Raw genomic sequence first — 14927 nt, 5'->3', positions numbered from 1 at the left:
AAGAGTAAACAGTAAATAATGGAAAAGAAGGGGAAAGGGAGGGAAACATATGTAAGGAAAGACAACAAGAGGTTGTGAGAGAGGGTGAACTAGGTGAAGAAAAAAACTGTAGAAAAAGCCAAAAATATGGAGGGGAAAAATGAGGAGAGAGAGAGAGTGCACGGAGGAAGAGAGATCAGGACAAGGGATTGATACTAATATATATTTTTTGAAGTTCTAGCAAGTGAAAAAAATCTGATTCTGGGGATCAATGATTATCTGTACATAAACCCAAGGAAAAAAATTTAGTTGGGGAAAAAAAGAGTAAACACAAGAAAATGAAAATTTAAAAAATATTTTCCTTAAACTTAAAAAGAAGGAAAATCAACAGTTTTAGAGTACATTCAGTAAATGTGAACAGTATTATTAACACTGTAAGAAGGATAGGATACTGGAATGGTGTGCTGAATGTAATAGGGATATTATTCTGTTAGAGGAAGTTCATGCCAATTAAAGAAAGACTGTAAACAGAACAATTTGGCGGTGGAAATATAATATGGAATTTAGGAAGTGAATGTTGTTCTGGAGTGGCTGTGTTGTGTAGAAATCAATGAAAATACCAGATATAATGTTGGTAAGGGTACACAAGGTTAATTGTTGTAGATGTGCGGTGGAGAGAACATGTTAACAGAATTATAGCATTATATGCATATATAATTGGCAAGGAAACAGAGAATCTGTTTAATCACATATTAGACTATGTGGTGGTTAACATGAAAATTATAATTGCAGGGGACTTTAATTGTGATTTGAGGGCAACATGTGAAAAGAAAGGGAAAGGTGTAAAAAATACAGGGAGTGATAAAATGTGGTATATTAGCTGTGTGAAAAAAAGTAGTCAATGGGCTTATAGTGGGGAGGGGCACTTGGATCTGAAATTGATTATTCTGTATTATTTGAAAGCTTTGGGTAGCAGATGGTGATATAGTTATGAAAGGTTTTTCAGACCATTCAGCAATATAGATGGAAGTGATGGAGGAAAATTAGTATATTGATTTTATTACAGGAAAGGGAATAAAAAGAATAAATGATAAAATATGGGATAACATTGTAGAGAGAGAAATATTGCAGTTGTAGAAGGATCACATAACCATGAAGGACTTCTACAAAACTGGTTTGATGGTGGATTGAATTCAAAAAAAGTATACAAAATGGCTTTTTTTCCAATGGCAGGAGGATGTGAGAAAGTAAGGGAAAATGAAGTATAGGGAAGGTATAAACACGTATCAGAGAATTTCAAAAACAATATGAGAGTATTATGATATGGAAAAAGAAATGCACAAAATAAATCTTGAAAAAATTAAGACGTTGTTTAGGCTGACATATTGTTTTGCAAGAGAGAAGGGAGGAGAGGTATCCGCATATTTGGGTGAAATAGCAAAGGAGGATTTATTAAAACGAGTGAAATGAAAAATGTAATATATGCACTGGCCTGACTAAAATAAATGGACACTGATGGAGTATATCAACTCAATAAAAGGCCAGAAAAAATGAAAGAAGCTTTAAACAGATACTCAGATAAGATGACAAAACTGCAAAACTCAGAGAGGTAAAAAGAACACAAGAGCAAATTATGAGGACTTCCAGGATGGCTGCACATTGAGTAACAGCTTAATTCTAGCTCTCCCATTGTGAAGTAGAAATGTAGCAGAGAAAGCCAGTGCATATAAATTTCTGGGAAAATTTCACTAACTGGCTACTGAGTGCACTGCTGGGATGCCAGGAAAAAAGAAATTCAGTGGACCCAAAGGAAAATCACCTACAAAAGGTGATGAAAAATCACTGACTGGGAAAAGTACTGCAGCTCTTCAACAAAAAGAAATGCAAGCTCCAGACATGACTTCCAGTAACCTAGAGGAAAGTATAAAGCAATTGCATACAGACCTGACTAAACTAAATGGACACTGATGGAGTATATCAACTCAGTAAAAGGCCAGAAAAAATGAAAGAAGCTTTAAACAGATACTCAGATAAGATGACTAAACTGCAAAACTCAGAGGTCAAAATGAAGAAAAGGCTGTCTGAATATGAAACTGCACAAGAAGAAATGTTTAAAAAAAAATAGAATTAGAGGAGAGCATGTAGAGAAAACCTGAGATTTTCTGCTGTACCTATGAAGCTGGAAGGAACAGACTGTCTTAATTTCATGAATGCACAAGTAAGTAACTGGACTGGTATTCCACAAGAGGAATTGTTAATTGAAAGGGCACACTGTGTGTATGCTCCAAACTTGGCTATGAGAAAACAACCTAGACCTTTAATAGTAAAAATCCAATCTTACCAGCAGAAGGTGTCGATTCTGACAAAACTGTGGCAGAAAGACAAAGTATCAAATGTGGGAGACAGCAGAGTGTTTGTGGAGAATGGCTACTCATTCTACACCAGGCAGAAGAGGAAAACATTTATTCCATTATATAGGGAATGTCAAGAAGCAGGTGCAAGATTCAAACTGCTATACCTAGCTATCTTCAAAATATTTTTCCCTGGAAAAACAAAACATTTTCTGATGAAGTACATGCTAAGGAAGAAATACAAAAGTTTGTCCAACAGAAAATGAGCTGTGAAACAGAAGGAGATTCTGTTTCTTGTTTTTCTTGTAATACAGACCACAGAGTGACTATGCCAGTGAAACCTTTCCCAGTGTTTCAACGGAAAATGATTGAGAGAGGGAAAATAGCACAGGAGTTGACTGGAAGAATCAAGAGTGCACTGGAGATGAAGCAGAGATAGGGTCTGGGAGATAGAGATGAACAGAAATACAATAAGAAAATCTGGAAATATTGGACTTTCTTGGACTTTGTCAAGCTTGTAGGGGACTCTAAAGTGTATGCCCTACTTCATGTCATTAATGTTTAGAGACTAAAATCAGTAACTTCAAAACTGACAAATGTGAGATTACAAAGCAATAATTATATTTGTGAAATAGGACAGAACAATACAATCTGGAAATATTGGATTGTTTGGACTTTGTTAAACTTACAGGGGACTCTAAAGCATATGCCCTATGTTCTTAATGTTCAGAAAAATACTCAGGAGAGGGGAAGAGGAGGGACAGAGTTAACAGTATGTAAAACAAAACTTTTTCTTAACAGTATTACTTAAGTGATGCATAATTTTATCTGCATGTTATAAAGTTTTTTTCAGTTATTTTAAGTGCAATGGGGATACTAATGTAAATAGGTGCTTCTGTTTATTCTTTTTGTTTCTTTCTCCCCTCTTCTCTCTCTCTCCTTTTCAGTTTTAGGAAATGTAGGCAGTACAATGTAAAAAAGGGGGATCTGGTTAAAAGAGCATGACAAAAGAAAAAAATAGTGTGCTTTTTTCTCATTCTTGCATAGGTGAATGACTGGATAAAAGCCATTAGCTTTATATAGTAACAAGTTTTAACAGAAAGCAAGTAGCTGAAAAAGAAAATTGAATATTATAAGGTCTTTTTATCTAGTAAACAGTAAACAATGTAAACAAATGCAAAATAAATAACATAAATAATAAATAAACAGTCCTGTATCTGGTTTTCATGTCACTAGCAGAAAATCTGATAAAGAGAAATGGCTTGGAAAAAAATGCTTTCTGAAAACATTCATGTGTTTTCTCAGCTGGGAGAGCTACATAGATAATGAAAACCATAAAGCACTTAACAGAATCTTAGGCTGTGCCATGCATCTTAGCATGGAAAATCTTTCTTTGTGTTTAGCTTGAATCTCTGTGTGTGGCCATCAGTTTGGAACTTTTCTTCCTGTTAAGGGGGGTAAAACTTCAGTATTTGAAGATGTGCATAGTTTTTGTGTTATTATTAAATTAATAGGTTTTAGGAGGGTATTTTGTGTGTGTGTGTGTGTGTGTGTGTGTGTGTGTGTGTGTGTGTGTGTGTGTGTGTGTGTGTGTGTGCGTCTGTGTTTATTTTTGTTTCAGGGATTTTAATAAAACAAAAAGTACTGCAAGATGTGACATAGGTTCAAATGGAGATGACAAGAAACAGTTTTATAAAAGATTAACCTGCCAAACACTGTATGCATGTAACACAAAAGCTGGAACTAGACATTTAACAAAAAAGCTGTTATACATAAAAGGTGGGAATAATAATCCCTCAAGAATATGATTCTTTCTATAATGTCTTTAAATGGTAATGGTCTCACAGATAAATACAAAAAAGAAAAAGTAGTGAACTATATTAAAAAAATGTAAAGTGCAAATAGTTATGCTGCAGGAGACACACTTGAACAGAACTGAATATGTAAGTTTGATAAAGAAAGGTTTTCAGAATGGTTATTCAGCGGAATACCTGGGGAAGATAAGAATACTTATATTAATTGCAACAGGAGCTCCAATAGTAATAGAAGAGAGAAAAAAAAGACAATAATGGTATATTTGTAGTCCTAAGGGGCTACTGGCAAGGGAGGAGGATTATACTAGCATGTATTTATATTCCACTGAAAACTGCTATAATGGAAGATTTGTAGTACTAAGGGGTTACTGAAAAGGGAGGAGGATTACAGTAGCATGTATTTATATTCCACTGAAAGCTGCTATAATGGAGTTAAAGAAAATTCTAGGAGAAATAATCAGCTTTTAGCAAGGAATATTACTTATAGGTAGAGACTGGAATTTGATTTGCAACAGTGAAGATCTGTCTGGGGGACCCAGAAAGAGAAATATAACAAAGGAGGGTAGATTTTTAAAAACATTTATGAAAATATTTTGCATGGAAGATGTGAATTAATTGCTAGGAAATTGGAGTGAATTTACATATTATTCCCCAAGATACAAAAACTAGGCTAGGCTAGACAGAATTTACATTTTACAGGAACATGTGCATTTAATTGAAGATCTTGATACACACCCAATAAATAATTATTCCAGATCATGCACCAATAATAACTAAAATAAAAACACAGAGTAATGAAATAAAAATGAGACACTGGCATTTTCCCACCTATCTGTTGAAAATAGAGAAATTTAAGGAATGGGTGGTGGAAATTATTCAGGAGCTATTATAGAAGATACAAACATCTGAAAATATAGCTAGGGAGTGGGATAAAATTAAAGTGGGATTTAAAAATAGGGTGGACATAAAAGAAAGGGAGATATGGCTAAGAAGTAACAATAATTATTTTGAGGGACTGACAAATATTAAAGTATTACAAAATAGGGGGAGTCTCACAGAACAAGAACAGGAGCAACCACAGAATGCTAAACAGAAAATAAGGGATTACCTTGATAATATGCATGAGTTTAGAATGATTGCTGTTAAGCAACTGTTTTTTGATAATAACTCTAGAGCACAAAAACGTTTAGCATAACGACTCAGGCAACAGAAAGTAGAAAGGGCTGTCACCAAGCTTAGGAAGCCTATATCAAGGACGATAACAAGGGACCCTGTAGAAGTATTAAAAATATTTTGGAAATTCTATGAACGTCTGTATAAAGCAGAAAAATATGTAAATCAAGAAAAGGTACAAATGGAAATGTTTATGGAAGAATTAAATATGTCAAGGCTAGCGGGAGAGGGGGCTCAATTAGTAACAGGATAGGAGGAGATGAAATAAAAATGGTGATGTATAACCAATCTACAGGAAAGTCCCTAGAAATAGATGATATTCCTATGGAAGTTTGGAAGCTAAGAGGGACAAACTGGTAAAGATCTGGAAGGTTTTGTTTAGCAGTATTTTAAGATGAGGAGAAGTACCGACATCCTGAAAGAAAGCAATAATAGCTGTAATACCTAAAGAGAGTAAAGATCCAACAGATGCAACTTCATAATGGCCCATTTCAATACTAAATCATGACTGTAAAGTATTTATGTCTATAATGGCTAAAATAATGGCAAAAGTAATGTTAAAATTGATAGATATGGGTCAATGTGTTTTTGTGGAGGGAAGGCAAACACTTGACAGCGTTCAGGGTACCTATGAAAACTTAACACTGGAAATGCGGTGAGGGGGGAGAGTTGAGGCAAACAGGTAACTATGGTGCACACCCAGGTCAAGAGAAAAAAGTCAATCAGTCAGTTCAGGATAAATGAAGACCAAGCTAGAAAGGTGCTGAAAGGTAATACTAAGCACTGAAAAGAAAATGTATAGGCAAACAGCACTCAGAGGTTGAACGCTGGTCTCTGGGTCGACAGGTGAGAGTGAAATAAAAGGAGAGAGAACCAGTACAGTATAGGAGGGTAGACAGAGGGAAGACAAACATTATGAGTAGTTAAAATAGAGGGAGACAGAGGCAATAGAAAAAGCAGAAATCAAGGGTTAGGGTAGTATAAGAGACAGAAAACAGCATATTCAAGATATAATGGGTATGGCAGGGGAAATTACACTACAGAAAGGCGAGCATATAGGAGAAATAGAAGGGTTTGGAATGCTGGCTTCTTTACCATAGCAAGAAGCAAGTCATCTGCTGTGAATTACATTATTTCTTAGTTAATATTGGCACTTTGTTTAGAGCTACACTTTAAGCATAGATACTTACTACCGTTACTTGGAGACATACTTAAAGTGGTTTGAGAGGTATCAGACCATTGCAGAACCAACTGAGGTTAAAGCAGCTTTTTAGTTCAGGCCCAGAAAAAGATTTTATATTTTGTTTTTGTTATGCAGTATTGGCTGGGAGAAAAAACACTGAGCGATGAGGTAGGGGCTATAAACACAAAACAAAACAGGGGGAGGTTAGTTATGAGCAATGAGGAAAAGAAGAGGTGCTGATAAAACATAAAATAGAAAAGCTTACAGGAAAAACTCAGGACTATATTAGCTGAAACATGGCATAATAAACAGTGTGTAAATACTTGACATGCACAATGCAAATGTAGATTGATTTTTCAGTAAACTAAGCTCTCTTTCAGCTGCTGGTTTAAAAATCATGACATGAAATTGATTTGTAATACTTTACTTGTACAATATAAAGATGCAGACCTGTTTCCAGTATATGTATATATACTGGTAGTGTGTATATGTAGATATATATATATATATATATATATATATATATATATATATATATGTATATATGTATATATATATATATATATATATATATATATATATATATAGTATATATCCAGCATATATAAATGGAAGCTCTGTTATATGGATATCGATAGTAAGATACAAGCAGTTAAAATGTTTTAGTCCCTTTAGTCTTATATACTGGTTAGGCATATTTTTATGAACCAGAGGAGAAGTTGTGGATAGCAGTTAATAAAGAGCTGAAGGATTTTATCTGGTAGGGGAAGACAACAAGAGTCAAGTGTGATAAGCTTATTCTTCCAATAGAACAGGGTTGATTGGGATTACCTGAGTTGAAGTGGTATTTCAGAGCAACACAATTAAGGCTCCTGTACATAGCACAAGCAGAAAACTATAATTCAAAGTGGAAAAAGATGATGAAACAGGAGGGAAGCCCAAATAACAAGGAGAGACTAGGATTTTGTATGCAGACCTTTAAGGAGAACAACAATAATCATACAGAAAACTATAATCATAAAATAACAGAAGGTCTTCTAAGAACTAAGCCATTACCGAAATGGAGATAGGAGATTTTGCCAGTAGGGATGACTGCAGTTAGGGATCCAGACAATAGGCAAGAGAGGGTGGGAATATATTGGAGAAAACTGGCAAAGGAACCAAGGTATTAGGAGCAAATAACTAGAGAGGGAAAGGTAATAGAATGGGAAGACGCCACAAATGTATTTGGACTGCAGGCTAGAGATTGCCTTCTGTATCAAGAATTGATGTCAGAGTATAGGCAAAGAGAAAGAAATTGGGGGGGGGGGGGAGTCCTAAACAAAAGACTAAAAGACCAGCAGTAGTAGAAGTTTTAATAGAATCTAGAACAGAGGTTGCCATTAAGAAAGGAATAATTATTGCAGCATATAAAATATTGCATGATAACTATAAGAATCAATCAGAGGAGGTTATGAAGGATTGGGAAGAGAGATTAGAGAAGCAATTCACAAAGAAACAATGGGGAGATATATGTATGTCTCCCAAATATGCAACAAAATCTAGAAGATTTAGCATCTTTGCCTGGAAGTGTTTACACGGGTAATTTATACCCCAGGCAGACTTCAAATAATTTTTCGTCAGGTAGACAGCAAATGCCGGAAATGTGATGGTGAAGAAAGAGGTAATTGGGAGCATATTTTCTGGGAGTGTAATGAGTTGGCAGACTTTAAAGATTCCCTGCAGACTGCTCTGTTGGAGATGTTGGATGAGCAAACTAGAGTAACTAGGGAAATGATTTTTTTGAGCTACGATACAGAATTGGAATTGCCTAGACAAAACGAGGCCTTTCTGAGTCTAATTATGATGGCTGCCAAAAAAGCAATTACTAGAAAATGGAAATCAAAGTCTAAACCAACTTTACTAGAAGTAGCAAAGATAGTAACAGAGATAAAACAACTGGAACTAGGATATTTAGAAAAGGGTAGGAGCAAATTATAATGGAAAGCACGGGGAATGGGGATCAATACATGCATAGGAGGAATGAGGTTTAAAAAAAGGCAGAATTTCAGTTAAGCTATGTAATGGTTGAATAACAATGACTGGATCTGTTAAAATGATTTATAATGTTTGCAGCTACAGTTGTGTTGGCATGGTTTGGAATGTATAATGTTTGCAACTGAGATTATGTCACTATGGTTTATTTTCATTTCTATAAATGTAACATGGTCTATGTCATACATGATAAATTAATAAAGATGTTTTCTGTTTTAAAAAAGAGCACATTATGAGTATTGTAGTACAGCATGTGGAAAACATGTACAAGAGTAAAAAAAAGGAAAATAAGAGAGAATGGAAAAAGCCCCCCAAAAATCCACAATGATTTAAGGAAATTTTGAAAAGGAAATTACTATTATTGAATTGGATGAAGTACTTAGGGAGGTAAATGTTGATTCAGTATTAGGCTCAGGTGGTATATGGTATGGAATGTACATAACATTAATGGATTGGCAAAGAAAAGAGAGTATTTTGTAAATGTACTAAATGAATGAAGAGTCTGTTTATGAAGAGTTATTTATATTTGTGCCTGTAAATATGTCTATAATATTTTATATTGTCTTAAATAAAGGACCCCTACTCTTTTCAATAGGTGCAGTGGGTCTTTAACATCCATCTGAGCTACAACCAGCTCCAGTAGTTGGAGCCTTGGTTTAACATCTCATCCAAATGACAACACACTCAGGAATGCAGCATCCCCCTTATGCTGCACTGCAGCGTCAGCAATCCAATCACATTACTGACAATGGATAAATAGAAAGTTTTGATTGAGGGTTGGTATAATGGTTGAGGTGTTTACCTCATATACATAAGGTGCAGAGTTTGATTCTAAGGGTGAGTTTGACATATTGGTAAAGGTCTTCACCTTACTGACATAAGGTACAAGGTTTCACTCTAACCACAGGTTAATAGCTAGGATTAAAATGGTCCTTTAGGGCAGTTAGCCTAGTATTCACCTATGGATCTATGAGCTAAGTAACTCAGTATGCCGACTCACATGACTATGTAAATACTTTACTGCAAGCAGACTCAGATCATGGTGAGATAGGGCCCTAGGCAGGGTAATAGACTAAGGCCCCACCAGACACACCAGTATCCCATTACTTGACTGTGTCTCCCCAGTTGCCATAAAACACTGTTCAAACTTGTCAGTATGCACACTGTTTTCTTTTCTGTGTTTATAACAATGACAGAGATTTGGATTTAATTCAAAACTGTTATTTCAAATTCCACAGCAAAAACATTGACAGCCATTTGCTAGACAAAACAAAACAGCCTCACACTGAAAAGAAACTTAACATGAGTAACAGTAAACATCTGTTTCCTTGATGCTCACATTTATTGAAAGTGCATCTGACACCCAATTAAAATTGTTGAGATTCATAGTCAAACAGCATATAGTGAAGCACTAATTAGCAGATATGTAAAAGTACAAGAATTCAAAAGACAAGTATACAATGCATTTGCCAGCAACATGTGGCTGCCCACTAGATGCAAGTGTCCCCTTTCAAGGGCAGCCCAGGAGCACTGTCTGGTGAAATGACTTTGTCAGAGTCACACAACAGATAAATGAAGGATGAGATAATCAAACTTTGCACTACAAAAGCAGCTGATTAATAATTGATAGCCTTAATCATCTGTACAAAGTACCAGACAGAATGTTGTGGTATACACAATACATTGCCTTTCAAAGCTGTGTGCCTGCAAAAAAAGCTAAATTATAACATATTCATAGTTAAAATATTAACATTAAACTCATAGACAAATAATAAACACACTATCTGAAACCAAGAATTGTACTTAAAAAACATATGATGATGCCCATATTTACTACAGTTAGTTCCTTCCTTTATACCATAACTACTGCAGGTTACAGAAACCAAGTAGTTATACACACACACACACACACACACACACACACACACACACACACACACACACACCAATTAAATCCACTTTTAAAACTGTACACCTCAGACATCAGTTTGAGATAAAGTGAATAAACACATTCAAAAATAATGGGTCAGAAATGTATCTCAATTTGCTGCTGTCAGAACCACAGAGTAGAAACAATTGCAAAACCCGCCTCATTCTGCCCTCTCCACATCTTATTTCAAACATCAGAGTCAAAGCTCTAAAAATCAGAAGTGATTTTAAATGCTTCTGTTATATTGTTATATACTTAAAAGTTGCTAGAATAACAATCTTTGTATTAGCAAACATTTTCTATAGGAGACAAAGTCTGAAATCCACATTTCTGTCATTATTTAATGACTGCAGTCCACAACAATTTGCCAGAAAGCCAAACATTTTACAAGGAGCAAAAGCAAACAAAAATACATCTCATTGTCTTTGCTCAAGAATTCTGGACATTTTTTAAACGTTATTGGATTATCACTTATGACATAGGCAAACTTGCATTTATATAAAAGCAATCAAACCATATTAACAAGTTCACATTTACAAACATTGTACGTCACATATATTGTCATATAGCTTATATTCGAAGGAAAATTACATAAAATATTCAATCCCTACCTTCTCTTAAACCTCATTCCTCCTCTAAAATATTTTCTCTGCATGTATTGTTTCCAAAATTTCCATTTTTATGTAATTCAGTCCTACCCTTTTCTAAAGATCCCACTTCATGTTATTTTATCTCTTACAATATTCACTACTTCAAGTATAGTTGGTTTAGGTTTTGATTTTAATTTTCTAGTAATTGCTTTTTTGGAAGCCACCAGAATTAAACTTAACAAGGCCTAACTATGGGGTACTTCCAAGATGGTTGCACATTGAGTAACAGCTTGGCTGTAACTCTCCCAGTGTGGCAACAGAAACTCAACAGAGAAGGCAGGTAGACTTCTGTGTTTGAGTACATTTCAGTAACTGCCTAGTAAGTGCACTGCCTGGATGCCAGGAAAAAAGAAATAAAGAGCACATGGAAAAATCAGCTACAAAAAGTGAGGAAGAAACACTGACTGGGGAAAGTTCTGCAGCTGTTCAGCAAAAAGCAATGCAACCTCCAGACATGACTTCCAGTAACCTACAGGAAGGTATAAGTCAACTGCACACAGACCTGGGTAAAATAAATGAAACACTGATCAAGTATATCAACACAAACAACAGAAGGCTGGAAAAAATGGAAGACACCTTAAACAAATATTCAGATGAGGTGATAAAGCTGCAAAAATCAGAGACTGAAATGAAGAAAAGGATGGCTGAATAGACTGCTCAGGAAGAGATGTTTCAAAAAATAATAGAGTTAGAGGACAGAACACGGAGGGAAACTTGAGATTTTCAGCTTTAATGGAGAAGCTGGAAGGAACAGACTGCATTAATTTTATGAAAGCACAAATAAGCAACTAGACTGGTATTTCTCAGCAGGAGATGTTACTTGAAAGGGCACATTGTGTGTATGCTCCAAACCTGGCTATGAGAAAGCAACCTAGACCTTTAATAGTGAAGATGCAACCCTACCAGCAGAAGATGTTGATTCTGACAAGGTTGTGGTAGAAGAACAAAATACCAAAAGTGAGAGACAGCAGAGTGTTTGTGGAGAATGATTACTCATTGTACGCCAGGCAGAAGAGGAGTAAATTCATTCCACTATTCAGGGAATGTCGAGACACAGGTGCGAGATTCAAACTGCTGTACCCAGCTGTCTTCAAGCTATTCTTCCCGGGAGGGACAACATCATTTTTTTTGATGAACTACATGTTAAGGAGGAAATACAAATGTTTTTCCAACAAAAGGTGAGCTGTGAAACAGAAGGAGAGTCTGCTTCTTGTTCTTCTGGTAACAAAGACCACAGAAAGACTGTACCTGTGAAACCTTTTCCACTCTTTCAACAAAAAATGTTGGAGAGAAGGAAGGGAGCATGAGAGTTGACTAGAAGAATCAAGAGTACATTGGAAATGAAGCAGAGACAGGATTTGGGAGATGGAAATGAACAGTAATAAAACCAGTAACTTAATGTGGGATTACAATGCAATAATTATATTTGTGAAATACAACAGGATAAGAAAATCTGGAAATATTGGACTTTTTCAGAATTTGTTGGACTTGTGGGGGACACTAAAGTATGCACCCTACGTCATGTCATTAATGTTCAAAAATGCTTTGGGAGGGGAAGAGAGGGGAAAAGGTTAACTGCAAGTAAAGAAAACATTTTTTCTTAGTAGTATTATTTTGTGGTGTATGATTTTCTTTGCATACTATAAAGTAAAGTTTTGTCAGTTATTTTTAAATGTAAGGGGATTGTAAATAGGTGCTACTGTTCTTTTTTTTTCTTTTTCCCCCTTCTTTCTCCCTTCTCTCTTTCTTCTTCTTTAGCTTTAAGAAATGTAGACACTGCAGTTTAAAAAAAGCCTTGCTTAAAAGAGCATGACAAAAGAAAAATTAATGTACTTTTTCTAATTCATTCATGGAGAATAACTGGATTAAGGACCTTAGATTGATTTAATAACTAGTTTTAAGAGAAAGCAAGAAATTGAAAAAATATTGAATATTATGAGGATTTTTTCTAGAAAATGAATGTAGGCTTAGTAGCAATTCTGTATCTGGCCCTCATGTCTCTGTGGAAACAATCTGATAAAAATAAATTGACAATGTGGTTCTCATGTCTCCATGGAGACAATCTGATAATGAAAAAGTGGCTGTCTTGTTCTCATGTCCCCATGGAAACAATCTGATAAAGAGACATTTTTGCAGTCTGGTGGAGAGTAATTGGCTGGGAAAAAAAGAAAAACTGGCTAGGAGATAATGTTCTCTGAAAGTATTCAGGGGTTTTCTCAGCTGGCAGAGCTATAAAGAAAATACAGAACCAGTCAACAATTAGTAGAAGCACAAGTTGCATCATACGTCTTAGCTTGGATAACCTTTCTTTTAGGTTAACTCAAGTTTATGAATGTGGCTGTCAGTTTGGGACATTTGCTCTTATTAGGAGGATAAAACTTCAATATTTGAAGATATACATAGTTGTATGTGTTAGTATTAAATTAATAGGTTTTAGGGGGTATTTTGGAGGGCTTTCAATAAAATGAAAGGTTTTGTAAGATGTGACATAGGCTCCAATGGATTTGACAATAAACAACTATATAAAAGTTCAACATGTAAACCAGTGTATGTATGCAACACAAAAGCTGGAACTAGTCATTTAACAAAAAAGGTGCTATGCATTAAAGCTGGAAATAATAAGTTTTTAATACAGTGATGTTTTTTGTAATGTCTTTAAATGTCAATGGTCTCACAGATGAATACAAAAAAGAAAGAGTAATGAACTATATTAAAAATGTACAGTGCAAATAGCTATGTTACGGGAGGCACACTTTGAAAGAACTGAACATGTGAATTTGATAAAGAAATGTTTTCAGGATGGTTATTCAGTGGAATATCTGGAACAAGGGAAAAGAGGAGTACTTATATTAATAGCAGGAGGAGCTCCAATAGTGATAGAAGAGGATAAAAAAGATAATAATAGCAGATTTGTAGTGCTAAGAGGCTACTGGTAAGGGAGAAGGATTATACTAGCATGTATTTCTATTCCACCTAAAACTGACATAATGGAGCTTAAAGGAGAACCACCCCCATAAACAAAAAACGAATTTATATCATCATGGTTTGGGGTTTCCTACATTTTAACACTGCTCTGGGACTATTTACAGGTTTTTAAATATTTTATACATAATTTTGGAGTCTGACCACATGTGGTCTGGTATCTTGAAGTAATTCTGATTGTTTAGTCTGCCTCTAGGTATCACACAATTCAGCACTTGTCTGTAAACAATTACATCACACAGGCCTCTTTCTTCCTAAAGCACCCGTCACTGCATTGATTGTACATGCATACACTACTGTCTTTCAGTCAGTTGGTTTTAGGTACTGTCTCATGCCATTCAATGACTACTTAAAACACAAACAGTGAAAATGCCACAGAACAGACTTTCAAAGTGTTTTTTACCTCTGCTTCTTTTTAGAATGGCTAAATTGCAGTCTTTTGTGAAGCCTTAATTGTACCACTTTACTCATCTCCCATCCACTTAAGACCTAAGTTTCCTAGTCAAAGGGCTAAGAGTAATTTGAGTTTTTACCTGCTGTGATTGACAGGTCACAGCAGGAGACTTGACTCATGTACTGTTTCCTTGTTCTAGCCTTTACTTTCTGTATGGGTAGGGGAAGGACAAGGGAGCTGTGACATCACAGCGTGGGTGGGTTTTTTAGGATAGTCGCGGTGATATCAGTTTGGGGAGGGAAATGGCCAGAAAACTACCTGTATTCATTGGCCTTGATGACATCAATGAATTGGAGACTGCAGCAAGCTTTTCCAGGATAGGATAAAAGTTTTTTGAAAGTGAAACCACCACAGTACAGTAAGGTACTGTTCTAGTG

General features: G+C 35.4%; 1 protein-coding gene across 1 annotated transcript in view; it reads right to left on the bottom strand.

Annotated features, from left to right (window-relative positions):
• The window catches only part of YIPF4 (Yip1 domain family member 4), a 686237-nt gene that overhangs the window by 670648 nt on the left and 662 nt on the right, over positions 1-14927 (bottom strand).

The sequence above is a fragment of the Protopterus annectens genome, chromosome 1.part2 (genome assembly GCF_019279795.1).
Source record: "Protopterus annectens isolate FY-2018-M chromosome 1.part2, PAN1.0, whole genome shotgun sequence".
Classification (NCBI taxonomy): domain Eukaryota; kingdom Metazoa; phylum Chordata; order Ceratodontiformes; family Protopteridae; genus Protopterus; species Protopterus annectens.
The sequence above is the reverse complement of the archived record's forward strand: the minus strand, read 5'-3'. Positions and strand labels throughout refer to the sequence as shown.